This window comes from Eulemur rufifrons, chromosome 30 (genome assembly GCF_041146395.1).
Source record: "Eulemur rufifrons isolate Redbay chromosome 30, OSU_ERuf_1, whole genome shotgun sequence".
In the NCBI taxonomy this organism is placed as follows: domain Eukaryota; kingdom Metazoa; phylum Chordata; class Mammalia; order Primates; family Lemuridae; genus Eulemur; species Eulemur rufifrons.
Genome location: NC_091012.1, coordinates 71,233,435 through 71,253,408, shown reverse-complemented (window position 1 = coordinate 71,253,408; position 19,974 = coordinate 71,233,435). Strand labels below are relative to the sequence as shown.

Here is a 19,974-nt window from a genome sequence, read left to right as displayed (position 1 = left end):
TTTACTCTTAGAGTTTTATTGTTTTAGCTAACTTCATTCTTTTGCATGTGGATATTCAGTGTACCAGAACCATTTGTTGAGACTATTCTATCTTACAGTTGTCATGGCACCGTTATCTAAAATTCATTGACCATAAATGAAAGTGATTATTTCTGGACTCCCATTTTTATTCCATTGATGTGTATGTCTGTCTTTATGCTAGTACCACACTGTCTTGATTACTATAACTTTGTAGTAAGTTTTGAAATTGGCAATTGAGTCCTCATCTTTTTTCTTCTTTTGAGACATGCTGTCCTACTTAGCCTTCTGCTTTCTTAATCATGGTCAGCTTTTCTTCTACTCTTCTCTCAGTTCTTTGGGTCTTTTTAACATTCTTCACTGGCCTCCATTATGCCAAACACCTACCATCGTCACCCTCTCTGATGATTTTATAGGATCCCATTTTCTTCACTTGGAAAAATATTCACAAAATCACAAATACTGTTTAATTATTTTTCAGGAGTAGGAGATGAAGGAGAAATTCAAATATCTTAACACACTTAACCACCTCTATATTGCCTAATTAACAAGTCTGAAGCAAAATCATGGAGAGGGAAAATAAGAAGTAGGGATAGAGAAGAGAGGTTTTGGAGAAAGCCTTAAAAGGTATAATTAGCATGATTATTACTGATAGAGAAATAAGTACTTGAAAGAACAGAAAAATAATCACATTTTGCTATATTTTGGCAAAAATTATAATCACCACTATTGTCCCTTTTTCTTCTACTAATCAGTTATGTTTAAGAACAATATGACAAAATATCAATTCAGTTGAAAGTGCTAAAGCATGATACAAATATTTTTGATGGTTTTGTTATACTAAGTAGTAATTTAATATGACAGTGTTTGCCTTTATGTATCGTGCCTACCATAGGATATCAACTCTATTTGGCAGCAAGAGGAAATATATGAATTACAAGAATAAAGAGCTCATATTTTTATATTCATGTTTTCAAAATGACTTTAGTGTTTCCTCTCATGTTTTCCATGTGTGTTTGAAATCACCTTATTCAATATTGCTATCCCTGATTTAGATATAATGTACTATATATATATAAAATCTGTCATCAGTTTCATTTTTAAGTGGAAAATTATATTAACCTGTGGATTTTTAGTGAAAGGTGTTTCATGGCACTATGAAAATGCAGTGTCATCAATTGTATCATGATGGTATAGCTAGTAATTGAAAACTAAGTCCTGGTTTACATTTTAGTGAGGAGAAATATATGCTTAAAATAATTTTAAGACAATAAACTATACTTTAGAGACCTTTTGTTTATATTTTCCATATTTTTGAGCATTAATTTTATTTCCTATTTAGCTTAACAAAGTGCTTTTTTCAGGACTTGAAAATATCTGTCCAGTTCAGTAGTTGTTACTTTTTTTATCTTCTTTATACCTGTTCTGACTTTCTAAGGCCTACTGATTAGCCATTCTTTGCAGCATTTCTTAGCCCCAGTGTATGAGCTCAAATCATGCCTCTTAGGGGGCTATTAGGTATTTGCTGTAGCCAGTGCCCACAGGTTATGTCAAGGGAGCCACTTATGCATGGAGGCCATTAGTTTCTGGAGCCTGACAAGAGGTCTCTGTAACTAGTTTTCACCAGAATGGGAAATGATAAAAATTTGAGGAATAACCTTACGTTTTCATTAGAGTCTACAGGGGAAACCCCCCCAAACTGTGATAACACAATACAGAAAGTTGGAGAAATAATGGAAAATCCATAATTTTATAAACTTTACAGCACCCCCCCCCCCCCAGGATGTTTGTTGTAGCATAATATATTCCCATGCTTTTGTTCAAGCATCATTCCATTTGGGTCTGGCTACCTGTATCCTATCTTGTTAATAGGATGTTAACTGCAAATGCTAGTTGCTTTTCTGCTTTCTTTAGTCAATACACATTTCATAAATGGATACTTTTTTTTCTAGGCACTGTGGTGAATGCCAAGGATACAGAAATAAGACTCTATATCCTCAGGGAATTCAAGGGCAGTGGGGAAAATAAACAAGTAAATAGATTATTATCATAACATATGTAAACACCAGAATAGAGATGAATAGGGTACTGCAGGACCACAGAGGAGGGAGGGCCACTGAACTCAGATGAGGAAGAGTAAGCAAGAATTCCCAGTGGATGTTGATGCTAGGTCTAAATTTCAAAGTCTCCATGGGGATTAGCCAATTGAAAAAGGATTACAGTTGCAAGGAATTCTAGGCAGAGTAGAAGTACACATTGAGGCATCTGCTAAAGTTTGAGAAATTGTCATGTTTTCAGGAAACTAAGTTGTTTGGTATAGGTAATAGGTAGTGTACTTCTAGGGAAAATAATAAGAAATGAGTGTGCAGAGGCACTCAATGGCCGAGCTTTCAGTATTTAGGAGTTTAAATTTTTATCCTAAAGGCAACATGGAATATGAATATGTTAAGCAGAGAAGTAATATTGTCAGATTAAAATATTAGAAAGATCACTCTGATTATGGTATGAGAGATGATTAATACCTGGTTGGGCATGGGGCGAGTCAATTTGGCCTTGAGGCAGAAACCTGTCTGGAGCTTATTGCAATAGAAATTGAGGCAGGACATTGCACATGCCTCAACTGAAGTAGTGAGAAGAAGAGTTTGGTACATATTTTATAGATAAAGAAAGTACAAAATTTGGTTTCAGACCTTGATAAGTGCTATTATCTTACTCAGTTTACTAAATTATAGTTCTGTTTCCTGAGGTTATCCCTGTCATCCTGATTGGAATTTTGATTGTTGGTTGGGCAATTTAGTGCCAAATCTTTGAACCGATCAGTTTTATGCCACTAGATAGCTAATAATAGCCATTATGTGTAGGTTTTGTTCTAGTCTGATTTCCCTAATTTTTAAGCTCATGGGGGCTGGTGTAGTATTTCACTCTTGTTCCTTTTTTCATCTGTTACTGCTATGTTCCACTTAAAAAAGCACTCAAGTCCATAAATCTTAGTGTAAAAAAGAATTTGAAAGAGATTATCCCCATTACAAAAAGACTTGCATAAGTTTCCTAGAACATTTTTAAAAGAGAACTTTATGAAAACTTTATTTGCACCCTTTCAGTTTTGCCTAAAGGATGGAACTCCTTTATCTAAGAGAGCTTGAATTACATGACAAACTACTTTGGTTGTTTTATGTTTTCCTCAAATAATTCAGTATTTCTATTGGGATCATTAATTGTTTATATCACACAACCATTTACTGAAGACTTACTCTATTCAAACGGCTATAATTATAATTCTAAGTAAGACACTATGGTGTCCTTAAGGAACATGTGTAAACCATTGTATGGTATCCTTCCCAAAGGTTCTAGATTCCGTATTTTGAAAGTCTCAAATTCATTGCCAATCATCTGCAAAGACTTTGCTTCTTTTACTACTAGAGAAACAATTCCTAGCATGTTATTAAAAATTTGTTAAGAATATTTGATCTTCAGATATAGTTATGTTTCCATAGATACATCTAGATTAAATATCCATTCCGTGTCAAGAAATGAAAATATGAGATTTTTATTAGCAAGATTAGAAAACAAAACCAGTTAGCGACTTTAAATATTTGAAATCCTTACATTCAAAATGTACTTATTTTCCAAAATAAGATAATAGCTCCACAGAACAGAAAGATGCAAGATCTAATAAACTTGAGTCAGTTGCATTAGAGTGCTTTAGTAAATGTCTTTTTGAAAGGTCACCTCCATTAGCTCCTCTGTTGCTGTCCCTGTGGATTTTCTCTCTCTCTCATTTCCTCCCTCCCTCTCTCTCTCTGTCTCTGTCTCTGTTTCTTTTTAAAATGGTCACTGGTGTACTATGGCTTACTTTTAACTAAATAGAGAACTTTATGAATTATTTAAAGTCTCTGTATTTAAGCAAAACAAAGCAATAGAGAATGTCTAAATAGTGTAACAGCATAAGTAAAAACTTTCTCTAAAGATGTTTGAAAGAAAAGCTGAAAAACCAAAGTCACTGTTGCAAGGGTTCGTAAATTCCTGCAGGGTCAATTACTTTGTGGTATATATGACTAATTTTTTTTTAAGAGTTGGACAATCAAGGTAAGTTTTCAAGCTCTTTAAAAAAAAAAAACTATAAATGTTGCACAAATACATATCTTTGATGATAAGGTTATGAGTAGATATTAAACACAAGGGCTTCCAAAAGAAAGTATACACACGTATAAAGGGCCAAGGTAATTTAAACTTGCTCTTTTGATGACAACAACTTACATTTTATATCTAAGTTCTGTTAATAAGCATGAAAGAAACTGCTCTAGCAGCTGGGAATGTCACAAAGTCAACTTCTTACTGCCTTCCAAGTTATTGATTAATTTAATAGGGATTTCAAATTTAAATTACACAAATCTGAAATCATTATTTTGTTATTTTTGTTGTAGAGTGGGCATTGTTAGTGTATGCATTTCTTTGACTGTGACACTTAATGATGGCAAATAATTTTATTACTGCTAAAAATGAAAAGCAAAATGATACAGATATTTCCTGATAGCATTTGGTATGAATTATTTGTATATAGAAATTAGGAGGAAAAAAGTTAATGAAAAATAAGCATTGCAGTCCACTTTTATATATGCAAATACTTGATGGTTTCAATCATATTCTGAGTAGAAACACAAACATGATATAGATTGGTCTTTACAACAATCTATACAGAATATACAGGACAGAATTTTTTTTAATGTTGTTAGCCTAAGGTTCCAAAAAATAGGAAAGTGAAAATCAATGTGGAATTGTCAAGTCTGCAAAATATCTTACCTTGGGACTGTAGAGAACTGGTTCTGAAAGAACAGTCAAAAACTTCATCCTCCAGCAATGTCCTTTCATAACGTAAGACTAAAAAAAAGATAGAAATCAAACTACTGCCATGTAACAATTTAAAAATTAATCCATACTTGAGACCCCTGCACCATTGTGTTATTTTAACAAAACTTCCTTTTTTCTCTTTAAAAAAATGAGATTCAGAACATTATAGTTCAGACAGGAATATATTACCATTGTAACTACTGAATACTTTCGGCTACTTAATTTTTCTAAATAGTGTCTGTGTGTGGACTGGTTACAGTAATTTAGGAAAAGTCTCTGTGTAACAGTGAGCATGGTATTTTTCTAGACATTGTTGTTCTCAGAGGTCCCCATTAAAAAGAATAAGGATTGCTACTTCTCAAACCTTGTCAGATACTGGGCGTATTACCTGCATGCACAATGGAGGCATTGAGGATACCAGCCTACCTTTGTGATAACCTTGTTTATACACTTACAGAACATATCAGCTACTGTATGCATTATTTCTACAACACTACCAGAGCTTTGCTTGTAAGATTTTGTAAGAAATACACAAGAGGAAGGAATCATAGGCCTTGGATTCTGAAATGTCTAATTCAGTCACAGTGATGCAGTGCTCAAATGAACTATAGCAGATTTAATGAGCAATCCAGGACAGAGACACATGTACTGGACACACTAGGGAAAGAGATTACGTGTACAGGGACTAATTAGCATGAAATATGAATACATTCATATAAGAGTCTTGATCTATGGGGCTCCTTCATTATTGGGAATGATTTTTGCATGAAGTTAATGAAGAGAAATTCAGGAGTTATGCTGTATAAAGAATTTTAAAATAGTATTTTAACTTTTTGATTCTGCAAAGTCTCAATTTCTGGGGCAAAAAATTGCATATCATAAAATAATATGAGCAAATGAATATAAACCTATTTTCTACAAAGTCTCAAATTTAACAGTGTGAGGAATAGTAGCTATCCTTCATATAACCAATCAACTTAATTAACGAGTAGTTTGATTTCAATCTCTTGAATTAGAGATATGCTAGACATTGAGTATCACCTCAATATTTTAAACAAGGGGATGTGGGCATATTATATTCCAGAATTTACACCTCTAGCCAGAGAATTGAAAAGCTGGGCTTCAGTTCATTGGGGGTTCTAAGAGTCCTTACAAAAGAAATCAATGTTGAGGAAGGATTTAGAGAAAGAATAGATTTAATTTGTTTTAAGTTTGTTTAAGGCTCCTGGGAGGGGGAGCAAAAGAAGTAGTAAGAGGAACGAATATTCAAAAATAGATTTTAACTCCAATTGGAAAAATCTCCACGATTGTAATATTCATTTGAATATTAGACATTTTATTAAATTTAAACATTTTTCTTAATTCCAGGTTTGAAATTTAACATATGAATACTTGGAATTTAAAAGTATAATTGATAAGCATAAAATACTTTAAGCTTATTTTTACCACTCACCTTCAAAAGAGTTCAACATTGGATTGCTTAAATTTATGGCTAGATTTTATGTAAAATGCACAATTAATGTTAATATTTTATATCTTCAATAACATTTTTCATGGGTTTTCTGTTTGTAGACATCTTAGAAACTGCTACAGAAGTCAATATTCTTGAAGAAAATTCAGTATTTTTGAGATGCAAAATTAGAACAAAAATAGCTGAAATAGTTTACACGCTTATTTTTTAGAATATTTGCAAGAAATAGAATATTTTTATGTAGGGTCAAGGGACTGTGTGCCATGGAGCAGATATATAGGCTCTGTATGATATTTATGTTCAGTGTTCTCCTGCTTGGCCCTGATATCAAACTCATACCTTTGTATGAATAAAATATGTGTAAGTGGAGCAGGGAGTTAGTTAGTGGAACTTGTGATCAAAATAGAATATGAATAAATTTAGAAATGACTATTATTCTACCTGTCCAAGCTTTGAACAAGTCAACATGCACATGATTTTGTTCATTTCATTATTAGGGCACCTTTTGAGAGAGAGTTGATTGATCAAGGTGAGTCATGAGTGAGACTAATTCTGTGTGTGACTGCTCTTTACTTTTATGGAAATATGTTTAACTTTAGGGACAGAAACTTTAGGGAAGTACGGTAGGTACATGACAATCATTAAAATAGCAGAGGAAACTTGCTGGGTGTTGAGCATTTAAATTGTGCTAAATAATGTGCTAAATGAGTTTACCTAAGTCTCCTTATTTAATGGAAGCAGATTCCTTTTCCTGTGTAAGGGATAGATACTATTTTTTAATCTCAAATTTGCAGTTGAAGAACAAGTTTAAAGAGCTAAGTATTTTGCTTGAAGTTGCACAACTTTTAAGTGGTAGATCCAGAATTTAAATCCCAATCACTCATACAATTGAACGTATAATTCATTTTCTTTTAGTAACAGATTATAATTAAACATTGAGATGAACAAAAGTTTCTTTTGAAGAAATTTTTCTAATTAGCTGGGCAATAAGATGACCTCATTATGTTTTGCATACTTTATCATAGTACTGCTGTTAGGAAATCACAGTGGGCTTTTTGCTGGTTAGATCTCAGACGCACACCCACACCCACTGTGCTGCCTGTCCAAGCACCTTTTGCACTTGCAAATGCTTGTAGTATGGCCTATATGTTCTTTGTCATTGTAGGTGCCACAAAATAGGGTCTCTTTCCTCCAAGGGTTGCCTTGGGGCATGTTTTCATGTTCCCCTTCATGTTCATTTCTGGTAGGAATGTTCATTTTATACCATTTAGGAGGCATAAAAGATTTATTTAAAAAGTCTCTTGAATTTATATCATCTAATTGCGATATCCAATGCTACCATTTTGTTATATATTCCTTCAGTGATAGTTTCTCTATTTGTGTGGGTTTCTTTTTTTTGTATGTGTATCCTTATTTTTTAATAAGTAGTACTTTATCATATATATAGTATATACTATATCCTGCTTTTTGAAACTAATATTATATTCTTGGGACATAAACAGTAATATTCTGCAAATACATTAGTTCAATGGCTGTGTAAAACTCCCTTATAAGAATATATCATGACTTATTTAATTATTTCCCTGTTGTTCAATATTTAATTTGTTTCCACTTATCTGATATTATTGTGCCACAAAAAATTGTCTTGTATATAAATCTTTTTGTAAATTTCTGGTTGAAATTATGGGTGGAAGGATATGAGTTTCTTTGAACTCTTACTATGTATTGCTAAATTGTTTCTGAAAGGCCGTTCAAATTTAAATTCCTGCCAACCATATATGAGTGGTAATCATTTAGAACCCTCACAAATACTGTCATGATTTTTGAAAAAATTATCAAATTTATGTGTGAAAAACTGTATCTCATTGTTTTTGTTCATATTTATTTGCTTACTAATTATATTTAAACAGTTTTATTACATCTTGAGCATTTGTGTTTCTTTTCTCATTATTCATATATTTTTACTCATTTTTGTTTTACAGGGATAGTATTTTTCTTACTTCTTTAAAGATCTTGTTATATGTTTATATTAATCCTTCATCACCTTTGTTGTAGTTTGCAGTTTTTTCCTAATGTTTCCATTTGCCTTTTAATTTTTTTTAAAAGTTTTTAATGATGAACTTCAGGTTTTTGTTGTGGTGGTTGTGGTTGTTGTTGTTTTGTGTAAAATTGGTGGAACCATTTAAAGAAGAAAATCCTTTTTACATAAAAATGTTTTATTTTAGTTACTTCAGGGAAACAGAGAAGAGTACAATAATTGTGATATAGACTCAAGAGAAATTATACAAGTAGTGCTATTCATTATCCTTGGCTTCCATTCAAATGGAGTTAGATTTGTTATTTTCATATTCCCCTTCCTGAGTCTCCATCTGTGACAGTCTCTTGGCAGGATTTCAATCTGCTTCTAACTTTTATATTTGAGGTTGGAGCCCCGCCAGCTTCTCCTGCTTTCTGGGAGGAGCTCCTTATCATTGTACATCTACTGGCTTAGAGCTCTTATAATGGTGGAGCAATAGGTGGAAGACATTCAAGTTTTCTAAGACTTAAGTGGGTCATATTCCATGTCACAAAACCGAAGCATATGAAATCTGAAAGGTCTAAAATTGTCACTGTGTAGATGAGTCAAATCCAGAGACACTGCTTTTGCTTGCCTACTCAGGAACACAGACTTTCCTGAAGAACGGGTAACTTGGTTGATTCCCTGGTAGCCACATTATGTTGTAGAGACTTTGTTATTACTGATCCCATTTATGCACTTAATTTCTATATATGGGTGTATAATATATTCTTGATTTAATAAACTGGACATGACATGATTTTTTTTTATTGCATGATTTATTATATGATTCTTTATTGTCAAAAACTTTATAGAATGAGACTTGGCAAATAACTTAGTCATTTGAGTTTGTTTTTTTTTTTTAAGATTGTGGTAAATGTAGTAGTATTCTGTCTAAAGTATTATTATGAAAAACATTTATTAAACACATTTATATGTTAACATAATGAGATAAAAGAAACTGCTTTTCACAGTTTACATAACATATCTCATTTAATTTGGGTGATACTTAACTTATAGTTCTTTCCGCAGTTTTGCCTAGCCATCATTTCCCAGCTTGTGATATTGTAGATCTTTTAGGCTAGAAATATATTGGGCCCTCAGATGAAATATATTATTCCCTCCTAACCTGACAGGACTGTAGCTCACATCATCAGATTTCAGGGCTTTGAGCAAGCCTGCTCCTGGGTGGTTTATCCTTTGCAGTGATTTGAAACTTGCGCTTGCATTGAATATACTTTGAATTTCATGTATATCTCAGCTTTATTAGTCTGTATTTGGGTTGTTTTGAAGGGTTTTCTTTTAATATGTAGATTGACATGTTTTTTGTACATGTCGCTGTAGGTGCTTTTGCACTACTACATTTTATAAATCAAAATAATAATACATATTGTGCTCATAGTTTTTCTCTTCTCAGTTTTTCTTTTGATGACTATAACCTTTCATTGGAAGTATTAGTAACATTTCTTTCCTTATTTTTCTTTTTGTTACTTTTAAAATAATAATAAAAAGAGGTTAGCTTTTCATTCAGGCCTAGCATTTCCTAATTTGAAAATATACTGTTCATTTTTTAATAGACTTTATTTTTTAGAGCAGTGTTAGACTTACAGAAAAGGTAGAGTTCCCACATAGTCTTCTTGTCTCTCACAATTTCTTGTATTATTAACATCTGCATTAGTATGTCACATTTGTTACAACTGATGAACCAATATTGATAAATTATTATTAACAGTAAAGTCTATAGTTTATATCAAGATTCACCCTTTGTGTTATACAGTTCTATCAGTTTTGACACATGCATAATGTCCTGTCTACTGTATTCTAATAATTGACTTATCCTTTGGTGACTGTATGGTCATCTCTTCTTTGATTCATTCATTCATCGAGTCATTTGATTCATATATTTTTCCAGTAACTATTTATTGAATACTTCTTGTGGTAAGGCACTGTGATAGATGCTGCAGGAAATTGCCAACCTACACCCCTCCAGTGATAAAATGAGGTAATGTGTAAGAAGAGGCTTTACAAGGGGAAACCCCTTTGCTGACAGAATGATATGATAACCAACTGATTACTGGCTTAGGATTCTGCATGTGAAGTGTTTACCTCAGTTCAGACAGGGGTGGCAGATTCCAACTATATTTCAGACATTTATTTGCAGAGAAGTGGGATGTGGGGGCTATTTTAACAGGTGGCTGTTCTGGGCATTTCCCTGTTTCTGATGGATATTTCTTCATATCTTCCCTATTAGAAGTTGGCAGAGGCATTTGAAAAAAGCAGTATTTTTCCTTGGAACTAATTATTTGTTGATTCTGGGAAAGTATAAGTTAATGGATATTTTTACTTCATTTAATGAATTTCCTTTTATAGACTTTCTGCAATAAATCTATTGAAGTGAGAAAAAATTATAACATTTACATTTCTTTGGTGGGTCAAACATGGGTTATTTTTGTTACTGAAACAAAACATTCCAAATAAATATATAAATACCAGCAGAAATGAAGAATATATAATAAATAGATGACAATAAGAAAACTTAAGAAGACCTAATTGAGTTAATTCATCTTCTTTTCTGGTTCTATTGTTCTTTTTCTCTTTAGACATTGACTAGCATCAGTGTATACATCCAGGCTAGGTATTAGCATACTTTTATAGTATTATAGATTCTTATATAATCTGCCAAGTATTACTCTTGCAGAGGTTAGTTGTTATTTTTGTAGGAGTTTAATTGAGAGCATATAATTTGCAGCCAGAATATTTGGGTTTAAATATTAGCTGGTATACAACCAGGGGTAGGTGTCTTAATCTCTCTGAATCTCACTTTCATTTGAGTCATGATAGCAGTACCTTTCTTATCTGGATGTTAGTATGATTAAATAGAATAACATACATGAAAAATATTGTCATTAATCACTACTTAGAATTTCTTGTGACAATAATGATGATTATATTGTAATAGACCAAGTAGGAATTTTCTTGATCTATAAATACGTTTCTAATATTTCTTAGATGAATTTATTGAACATGGGAGAGATTTCTTTTCATGGCTAATGGCCATGCTTTGGAAAAACTTTATATTAAATATAGAACTATAATCCTCTTTCTGTGTGAATTAGGAAGCTAGTACTTTATTTTCTCTCTTTCAGGATTCTGATTTATATGTTTTCATTGAGTGAATATCAGACCATTCCTAACGTCATAAAATAAAATCCAGAAAATAGATGAGTTACTCACTGAAAATAAAATCTGATAAAAATTTCTTTGACTATATTACATTTTAAAATAAGGGATGCTTGGTCTTTGAGTTTTTACTATCATAATACTAACTTTTTTCATATGCATGTCGGGGGTGGGTGAGTGGATGTGTGTGTGTGTGTGTGTGTGTGTATTTCAGATAACCTGAAATACTATTTCTGCTCATTTTTATTTTGTGAGGTCAACCCAACTTTGATAGTCCCATGAGAATCAAAGAAATGAAACAATAATTATCACTAAACTGGAGAAGCTATTGTTTATTATGTTTGCTACTTAAGCCGGCATTGAGGCAAAATTTAAGTGAGTTTATATTCAAAAACTCTGCTAAAATTTCAAACTCATTGTAATTTGTTAAAGTATATCAAAACAAATCCATATTAAATAGGTGTAAAATCCATCGAATATGCTTTTTTTTTAAACAACCTTAGAGTGCAGTTTTTAAAGAATACTGGTCTGGCAATATCTATAGATTAAGATATGTAGACATCAATTCTGATAGTTCAAATGTACTTATTTAAACATTTGAAAATTAGATTTGTTTTATCCAGAGTAAAAGTTAGCAAAACAAAGTTGACATTGGTTTTGGGGCTTAAAAAAAAATAGGTCACAAATTTATAGCTGTAAATGTTACTTGGATTAGAAGTGTTTTCCCTATTGGTAGTTTATCAAATGAGTGAATGCCTTTTTATTAATGCGAGCAATCTTCACCAAGTTTAACATTTCAATCTTAGAGAATCTATGATGAGTTATTTTGCACAAAAGACTTTATCTCTCAAACTCTTTTGCTATCTTTGCTTAACAGAGAGAGAGAGGATTTGATGACTCTTTGAAAAGTCCCCTTTGCTGCTTAGGCTGAGAAGTGTTTTAGTTGCCCTGTAATAAAAATGGAGCTGAGAATTGAAATGCCAAAGCAGAGGGAGTTTTATAGCTTGGGATGTTTTAAGTTTCATGGATTTATTTTATATTTATATCCTTGGGGGGTGGGGGGGTAAAGATCCTGAGATTGTTCATTTTTGTCTGTTTGGGAAGTCAGTTAGCCAGAATATCAGTTTACTTTTTAATATAAAAGTAGTATTAGTTTGCCTTTTGTGCAGGATAATTTTAATGGTACATTGCAGAGATTTAATATGAGGGAATTTATAGGCATTCTTTTAATATTTATAAAGCATTTGAAGGGCCATGCATGAAGGCTGCATGTAAATATACTACCAATAAAATAACACCATTAATACAATTGAGATATTAAAAAAAGAAAAAAAACATCTACTTACCATCTAGCAAGCAGAGACTTTCTTTTCCTAATTTGCATTTAGAAAGCTCTAAATTAAAATGCTAAAAGGAAGGCAAACAGTTTTCTGCCCATGCTGCCAGTATTGTAAATACAACTTGCTTACTTGATATAATTTTAAATAAATACTCTTGACATTAAGACATCATGCTTTCTGATCATGTAATGGTAAACTGCAGAATAATAGAAACTTGTTTGAAATGGGCATAGTTTTTACCACAGTGCAACATTAATTGCATACTTCTATATCTTCAAATTAATTTTTGACATCTCTGTACAGAAATAGACTTGTATAAAGAAAAATGAATAACTTGTTTGTCTGTAAGAATGTCATTTCACTTGTGAACCATTATAACAGGGTTTTTTATTTGAGCATACAACAAAGAAAATATGTAATGCTGTTTCATCTTCCAAAAATACTTTGCTATATAATAAGAAATTGTAATTTTGCAGTAAAAGAAAAATCCACTTAACTAGTATATACGTAAATTGTTTTGCCAAGTCCTACACATGACCAAATAGGTACTCAGTGCTAGATTATAAATTTCCTGTTAACTTCTTTTTCTTGCTCTTTAGCACAGCTATTTCCCATCTTTTCTCTTCTTCAACTTCGTTCATGCCTTATCCCTCAATCCCCAAAGCACACACCAGAGACACACAAACATGTACACAACCCTGATGACTTATCAGTAAGTGATAACTGTCATAATTCATTGACAAATCTAGAAACACTCGATCAAGAGCCCCTTCATCTTCCACTGTGAAATCTACCAAGGTGTCCTGCATCTCTACTCATACTATTCGCTATTACTGTGTCCAAAAAGAGTCCCTGTACCTGTGGAAGAGCAGCCTGTCTACTTGTACACTTGTTCCCATCCCTCAGTGACTTAGCTCCTTTCCACATGCCATATTTATTTTTTCTTCTTAACTGGATCATTTTCAGCAGCATGCTAACATGCTCTAGTATCTCTTCTTTTGATATAAAGAACCACTTCTGACCCCATAGACCTCTGCAAATATTTCCTATCCCTCTGCTTCCCAGAGAGCAAAACCCCTTGAAAAATTTTGCTATTAATCTATTAGCCACTGTCTTTACATTCTCATCTCATTCTGTTCCGTCTACTCCAACTAAGCTTCCATCTCCATCACTCCAGAGTCTACTCAGGAACTCCAGTGACCTTCAGCGTTTACTTCTCCATTATTATTTTAACCTCTCACCAGCATTTGATAGAGTTGAGTATTCCCTCTTTCTTAGAGGAAACTCATATTGTCTCCCATGACTTCACACTCTCCCTCGTTTCCTCCTCCTTCATCAGCCCACTCATTGTCAATTTGCTCTGTTCACTCCTTTTGAGATATGTTTTGGGGATAAAACCAGTCAGACTTGCTGTTCAATTGCATGTGTGGGATAACAGACAAATGGAAGTAAGAAAGACTCACCATTGTTTGGACTGAGCTACTGGATAATGGTACCATTTATTGAGATGGGGAAGACTTCAATAGTGGCATGATCAGGGGTCAGGAATAAAGAATTCTACCTTGGCCATGTTACATCTGAGATACCTTTTATACAGAAATGATAGTGGACATGTTAGATAAGTAGTAACTAGTTAGATTTTGAGTCTGGAATTTCATGATTAGTCATAGCTAGAGGTATCAATTTTAGATCACTGTCTTATAGATGATATTGACATAATGTATCTGGATAAAGTCACTTTGTGAAGGAGTATACATGGAGAAGAGAAGGAAGTACAGGATAGAAGCCTTGGTGCATTCTATCAATTAGAGATTGAAGAAAGGAGGAAGATCTAGCAAAGCAAATTGAGAAAAATATGGCCAGAAAAAGTGGAATAGTTAGGAGTCATAGAACCAAGATAAGAAAATGTTCCAAGAGGGGTCATGAAATTTAAACTAGATGTGGAGGTAAGTGAGGACAGGAGAAGAATGATGGATGGTGGGTCAAAGGGCTGGTGGCCTCGTTGACAGATAAGCATTGATTCAGCAGGGTTACTTGATCGATTAAACTGGAACTATAGAAAAAAGGTCATCAGATATTATTGATATATTGTGATTAAATTGGGTTTTGGAAGCTTGTGTTATTTTCGGTGATCAGAGTATGACCATGGGATTGAATGGCTGAGGTTGAATTCAGGGAAAGACAGATGAAGAATTTAAGAAACTGAGAGGCTAGATAGGTCTGATGTGGATTTTGAAGTTACTGAAAACAACAACAGAAGTTTGAGTAGACAAAAAAACTGAGTTGGTTGCCAAAGTCTTTTATAAATGAGGGGGAGTGACTAAGAGATCTGAAGATAAAATGGAAAAGATGATATAGCTGGATTATGCTAGCTAATACTTATTTCTCTCACAAGCATAGTATCAAAATTAAAATATTGGCAAAGCAATTACTTTATAAACCAATGACTGAAAGAAAATCACTTAATGCATTGTTAGAGGCAGCCCAATGAAAGTGAATTCCATTGTGTTTTAGTTCATATGGTACATTTAATGAGAGCAGTTTAAGTGGAATGACATTAATGATGGCTAGCTATGATTATAATGAATTTTTCCAGTGTAGTCAGTTAGACTTCCATAGTACCCCTTATCTAAAAAAAGCATGTTGTAAACACAAAATATATAATTATAAACTATTTTAAAATAAACATTTCATATATGCAAATTATAATAGTTTAGAGGATAAAATGTGCTTTTTTTTTTTTTTGCTCTGTTTAGTAGGAATAGTATATAAAGGATTTACTTGAAACATTTCAGATTGTTCAAGTTAGCCAAGTATATACTTTGGCAAGTAACAAAGCTCAAGAGGTGTTCATGTGTTTTAGTTTTGATTCTCTGTGACTATGACCTCAGTTCCTTAAACTGAAAAAATCAGGGGGTTGTAGTAGATATTTTTAAGGGATCCTCTAAATTCTGTTCTATGATTCTAAGGTAAAGAAATTGGAAACGTGTGGAAATTATATCTTAGCTTTTAATGTAGACAAATCATAATATTATATGCTATGTATATTTGTACCCCCTTGATATAGGATTTCAAGCTATTAATGATGATATGATTTAATACTTCTGGTTTTCCTTTTATTCTGTAATACCATTTAAATAGACATTTAAATAATTAAAGCAAGTACAGGAAAATAGCATAATATAGTACACTAAGAAACACCAAGAAAATAGTAGTTATATTACTTTCTTATTTGGGAACCATTTCAAACATACAGAAATTGCAAAATTAAGAATATTACAAAGAACACTTGAATATATCCTTTATGTAGATTCACCTATTGTTAACCTCCCCTTTCTCCCTCTCTCTTCTCCACCTCCTCTCCCCTCTTTTCTTGCCTTCCTCACCATCTCCGTCTCCATCTTCGTTTCTTCTTCAAATTCCTTTAATATGGAAAATTTCCATAGCAATTCTTTGTCTTTTATGATATTGCCATTTTTGAAGAATATAAATCTCCTTTTTAAAAATAGAATGTTCCTCATTTGGGGTATGTCTAATGTTTCCTCATGATTAGATTCAGCATATGCATTCTTAGCCAGAATTCTATAACACATAGGTCATGCCATATTGAGGTATCAGACCTAGAGGTACACGGTATTTGTCTGCCCTTCATTGGTCATGCCAATTTTGATCACTTGGTCAAAGTATTATACGGTTTCTCTGGTGTATATTATGCACTTTTTTCCTTGGAATTAATAAGCAGCCTGGGGGGAGACACTTTATGCAAATATCTTGGTCCTCATCAAAATGTTCCCCTAGATTACCTAGTATTTATCATAATGGTTATAAAATGATGAGTTGCCAGTGACAGTACTCCCTCTCTATATAAAAGTAGGCACTCAGTATTGTACTGTATAAGGAAGACCTCTCCTTTTTCATCTATCTATCTGCTTATCAATTCATTTCTTATCACTTTGGACTTACAACTTCCTATTTTTCAATGGTTTATAATTTATTACTATAGTGCATTAATTTGGTGCTCATTTTTTCCCAGATTTAGCCACTGAGAACCTCCTCAAGCTGTCCTTATGACAAACCCCCATTCTTTTTTTTAACCCTACCTTACTTTGTGACATAAAAGGACGTTTTAGTTTCATCTTGTAGCTACCTTCCCACAGCCTTGAAATCAGCAATTTCTCTGAGGAACCTGGTTCCTAAGTTGGCGAATTGTTTAAGAAACCACTAGCTGGATGCTAGATGTGTGTTGCTACCTGAACACAAGAAAAGGCAAGTTAATTTGAAATTAACAGAGTATAAAACATTAAAAATGTAGTTAGGGGCCGGGCGCGGTGGCTCACGCCTGTAATCCTAGCACTCTGGGAGGCCGAGGCGGGTGGATTGCTCGAGGTCAGGAGTTCGAGACCAGCCTGAGCAAGAGCGAGACCTCGTCTCTATTAAAAATAGAAAGAAATTATCTGGCCAACTAAAAATATATATAGAAAAAAAAAATAGCCGGGCATGGTGGCGCATGCCTGTAGTCCCAGCCACTCGGGAGGCTGAGGCAGGAGGATTGCTTGAGCCCAGGAGTTTGAGGTTGCTGTGAGCTAGGCTGATGCCATGGCACTCTAGCCTGGGCAACAAAGCGAAACTATGTCTTAAAAAGAAAAATGTAGTTAGGATATGACTTTTTAGCCAAATCACAGGATTCCACTTTGACATATGTCTCATTGGTGGTATCGAGGTGTGACATAATTTCAAACCCATGTATAGCAGGCTAACTGTAATTAATAAGCTTGACTTTTAAAAAATAGTAATGCGTAAGATGAAGAAGTACCAAATACTTGCCCTAACATAAGGAAAATACCACTGATTTATCTAATGGCCGTATATTAATACTATAGTTGAGTTGTGTCAGTGACTCAGTTAATAAAAGAAGAAATTCACCTGGGCACAGTGGCTCACTCCTATAATCCCAGTACTTTGGGAGGTTGAGGCAGGAGGATCATTTGAGGCTAGGCATTTGAGACCAGCCTGGATGACATAGCAAGACTCTGTCCTTACAAAAAATTGAAAAATTGGCCAGGCGTGGTGGCTTGCACCTGTAATCAAGGGGCTGAGAAGGTAGGATTGCTTGAGCCCAGGAGTTTGAGGTTCCAGTGAGCTATGATTGCGCCACTATATGCCAGCCTGGGTGCCAGAGTGAGACCCTGTCTCTAATAAATAAATAAATAAAAATTAAAAATAAACATCAAACAGAATTAGACTGGGATTTTAATGAGAAAACAGAATCTGTTCCCACCTCAGGAAATAACAGTTAAACAATAGCTTTAATAATCCACTATGAAGTAGTATAGATGGACAAAACTCTTCTTGAATTATTTATATTTTTTCAATTTTAAAAATCTCTGAGATTATGGGGTTTCATAGAGCTTATGAGTGGTAGTTCTTTGTTGTTTTAAAATATATATATCTTTATTGTAGTTAGAAAATAATATTTGATGAAACAAATTCCCACATATTTAATGAATTGAATAATTCAATTCAAAATTCAATTCAAGACTCCTACATTCAATGTTCTACTTTATTTTGTGAAGTAACTTGCATATTTTAATTCCTTTCCTCCTCCTAAGCATCTCAATTTTTTCTCTTCACTCTTGCATTGTTTTCCCACTGATGTGATGCAGAGCCACAGCAACAGAAATGTAGTTCACTTACTTATATGCTTTCTATTATGCTTGAGATATTAATTGAGCACTGACTATATGCAAAGCACTGTGCAAGGAGCTCTATTTCTTTAAAAGTTGTTTGAATTACTGGTGTTTCCAATGAAGCTAGTGGTAGAGTCCATTCCCTCCCCGCTAAACTGCATCACACCAACTTGTCAGATGTGTTACTACAGTTTCGATGTTTATAGTGGACGTATTTCCTTTCCAGAGGAGGAAAAAACCAAAAAACCATTAGGTTGCTAAGGCATAAGGTCAGAAGTTGAAGTTTATAACATGATGGCATTTGATGTTTCTATTTATTATCAGTGCCTTATCTAGTAGAGAAAACAAATGTGCTTTTTAATCTCTTTTCTCTCAAACTATATTATTCCTATATTCACATTTTTAACCATTAAGTTTTCTTTAAAACATACCTTGGAAATGATGGTGTTACCTTTTCCCCCTTTATTATGACAGTGATGATCAAATACTTGCTTTCTGAAACATTTTCTTGACATGTCTGAACTGGGTGTTTTTTTAAACCAGTGCTTCTTTTTGATTCATCTTTTCCTTTTATTGCCTTTTGCTTTATGAATAATCATGTATTCTCACTTGGTTCATTAAGCAGTAGTGGCATAATTATGAGAGTATATTAAAAGAATTTCTTTTAGATTGACCCAATCTATATGAGATGTCAACAATTTACAAATAATTGAACCATGTTTTTTGTTATTTTCTTCCTCTGGAAAGGAAATACACTTAGTGCTGACATTGAAACTGAAGTCATCTTTGGAATTTATTCAAATGTGTCAGTTTTGTGAAACCATACAAAGATGTTCGCTTAGCTTAAGGGAACAGAAGAACTTTGTTATGCTCTTTGAGTGTTACATTAAACTAGATCATTGCCTGAGGATCCTATTTAATATGTCCATCTGATTTATGATTTTTTGTAGTCTTTTTTCCTTTGATTTGTCTTATCTTTGGAAAAGTTAGCATTTATTTCTATTTTATTTTTCTGCACTGTCACAATGAATATCTGTACATTCATTACTTTTAGTAATATTACTTGTTGAATTTAAAGTAAATTATTTGGAATATTGTGTTTTGCATTTGCAATCATATGGAGTGAAGGAGGTAACATGATTTGTAGGTTTCTAGAATGATTTTCTTAAAAGTATCAATTTCTATAAATTCCTAAGATACTATATAGTGGTTAGCTTTTGTTCTTATGTAATATCTAATAAAATATGAATATAAATATACATTAGTCTCATTTTTATTATTAATTTAAAGAGACTTTAAATTTCTACAGCAAATCACATTTCTCCCTTTCTGGCTATCTATTATATAATTAAGGTGATATCAAAGACTGATTAG

At 33.1% G+C, this 19,974-nt stretch overlaps 1 protein-coding gene and 1 pseudogene across 1 annotated transcript in view; both read left to right on the top strand.

Annotated features, from left to right (window-relative positions):
• Nucleotides 1-19,974, top strand: part of DIAPH2 (diaphanous related formin 2) — an 803,657-nt gene that overhangs the window by 300,708 nt on the left and 482,975 nt on the right. The gene's annotated exons all lie outside the window — the stretch shown is intronic.
• LOC138378352 (uncharacterized) lies at nucleotides 11,734-14,391 on the top strand (annotated as a pseudogene).